This window comes from Syngnathus typhle, unplaced genomic scaffold, assembly GCF_033458585.1.
Source record: "Syngnathus typhle isolate RoL2023-S1 ecotype Sweden unplaced genomic scaffold, RoL_Styp_1.0 HiC_scaffold_161, whole genome shotgun sequence".
In the NCBI taxonomy this organism is placed as follows: domain Eukaryota; kingdom Metazoa; phylum Chordata; class Actinopteri; order Syngnathiformes; family Syngnathidae; genus Syngnathus; species Syngnathus typhle.
Window position 1 is genome coordinate 1 of NW_026872067.1, and position 2500 is coordinate 2500.

Below are 2500 nucleotides of genomic sequence, written 5' to 3' on the forward strand. Positions count from 1 at the left end.
CGAAAAATCAGCCTCTCCTTCTGGAGCTCGCCTAAGTGCCAACGGCTCTTGCGCCGTAATGTGTCCGCTTTGCCTGGTTCCCTCGGTCGGCCACAAATAGCGAAAAACCAGCCTCTCCTTCTGGAGCTCGCGCCAACTTTGTCAAAAAATTTCTAAGTGCCAACGGCTCTTGCGCCGTAAAGTGTCCGCTTTGCCTGGTTCCCTCGGTCGGCCACAAATAGCGAAAAATCAGCCTCTCCTTCTGGAGCTCGTGCCAACTTTGGCGAATATTTTCTAAGTGCCAACGGCTCTTGCGCCGTAATGTGTCCGCTTTGCCTGGTTCCCTCGGTCGGCCACAAATAGCGAAAAATCAGCCTCTCCTTCTGGAGCTCGCCTAAGTGCCAACGGCTCTTGCGCCGTAAAGTGTCCGCTTTGTCTGGTTCCCTCGGTCGGCCACAAACGGCGAAAAATCAGCCTCTCCTTCTGGAGCTCGTGCCAACTTTGGCGAATATTTTCTAAGTGCCAACGGCTCTTGCGCCGTAAAGTGTCCGCTTTGTCTGGTTCCCTCGGTCGGCCACAAATAGCGAAAAATCAGCCTCTCCTTCTGGAGCTCGCGCAAGTGCCAACGGCTCTTGCGCCGTAAAGTGTCCGCTTTGTCTGGTTCCCTCGGTCGGCCACAAATAGCGAAAAATCAGCCTCTCCTTCTGGAGCTCGTGCCAACTTTGGCGAATATTTTCTAAGTGCCAACGGCTCTTGCGCCGTAATGTGTCCGCTTTGTCTGGTTCCCTCGGTCGGCCACAAATAGCGAAAAATCAGCCTCTCCTTCTGGAGCTCGCGCAAGTGCCAACGGCTCTTGCGCCGTAAAGTGTCCGCTTTGTCTGGTTCCCTCGGTCGGCCACAAATAGCGAAAAATCAGCCTCTCCTTCTGGAGCTCGTGCCAACTTTGGCGAATATTTTCTAAGTGCCAACGGCTCTTGCGCCGTAATGTGTCCGCTTTGTCTGGTTCCCTCGGTCGGCCACAAATAGCGAAAAATCAGCCTCTCCTTCTGGAGCTCGCGCAAGTGCCAACGGCTCTTGCGCCGTAAAGTGTCCGCTTTGTCTGGTTCCCTCGGTCGGCCACAAATAGCGAAAAATCAGCCTCTCCTTCTGGAGCTCGTGCCAACTTTGGCGAATATTTTCTAAGTGCCAACGGCTCTTGCGCCGTAATGTGTCCGCTTTGTCTGGTTCCCTCGGTCGGCCACAAATAGCGAAAAATCAGCCTCTCCTTCTGGAGCTCGCGCAAGTGCCAACGGCTCTTGCGCCGTAAAGTGTCCGCTTTGTCTGGTTCCCTCGGTCGGCCACAAATAGCGAAAAATCAGCCTCTCCTTCTGGAGCTCGTGCCAACTTTGGCGAATATTTTCTAAGTGCCAACGGCTCTTGCGCCGTAATGTGTCCGCTTTGTCTGGTTCCCTCGGTCGGCCACAAATAGCGAAAAATCAGCCTCTCCTTCTGGAGCTCGTGCCAACTTTGGCGAATATTTTCTAAGTGCCAACGGCTCTTGCGCCGTAAAGTGTCCGCTTTGCCTGGTTCCCTCGGTCGGCCACAAATAGCGAAAAATCAGCCTCTCCTTCTGGAGCTCGCGCCAACTTTGTCAAAAAATTTCTAAGTGCCAACGGCTCTTGCGCCGTAAAGTGTCCGCTTTGCCTGGTTCCCTCGGTCGGCCACAAATAGCGAAAAATCAGCCTCTCCTTCTGGAGCTCGCGCCAACTTTGTCGAAAAATTTCTAAGTGCCAACGGCTCTTGCGCCGTAAAGTGTCCGCTTTGTCTGGTTCCCTCGGTCGGCCGCAAATAGCGAAAAATCAGCCTCTCGCCCGTCAGGTACCAGGCGTTGGGGTACCAGGGGTAAGTGCAGTACCAGCTTTGGTCTGTTGGTGCGCCAGAGTACGATGAGTTGGTCCCCCTAGTCACTGTACTCATTACCTTTACCCCCAAATCGCAAAATATAGTCAGAACGAGTGTGGGGAACACAAGTTTTGGCCCCGAGAACCAGGCGGCTGGTGTCTCTAGCGATGTGTTCCCCCCCAAAAAGTGTTCACATGCTCGGACAGCGAACCTAGGAGCTACCGCAAAGCACTCTGGAAGTGCAAGAGCGAAAAATTTTCTAAGTACAAAAACTCTCGAAAATTTTCAAAGTGTCACAGTGCTCGAAAATTTTCAAAGTGCTACATGCTTTCCATCCAAGGAAGGAATAGTGGAGGACCGGCCGCCTCCTTAAACACAAGCCGGCGGAACGACGGGGAGGACCGGCCGCCTCCTTAAACACAGGCCGGTGGAACGTTTGGCAGAATTCTTCTCGTGGAGGACCGGCCGCCTCCTTAAACACAAGCCGGCGGAACGACGGGGAGGACCGGCCGCCTCCTTAAACACAGGCCGGTGGAACGTTTGGCAGAATTCTTCTCGTGGAGGACCGGCCGCCTCCTTAAACACAGGCCGGTGGGAACGGTTGGCAGAATTGCGTGACGGCCGCCTGCTCCCGGCGTCC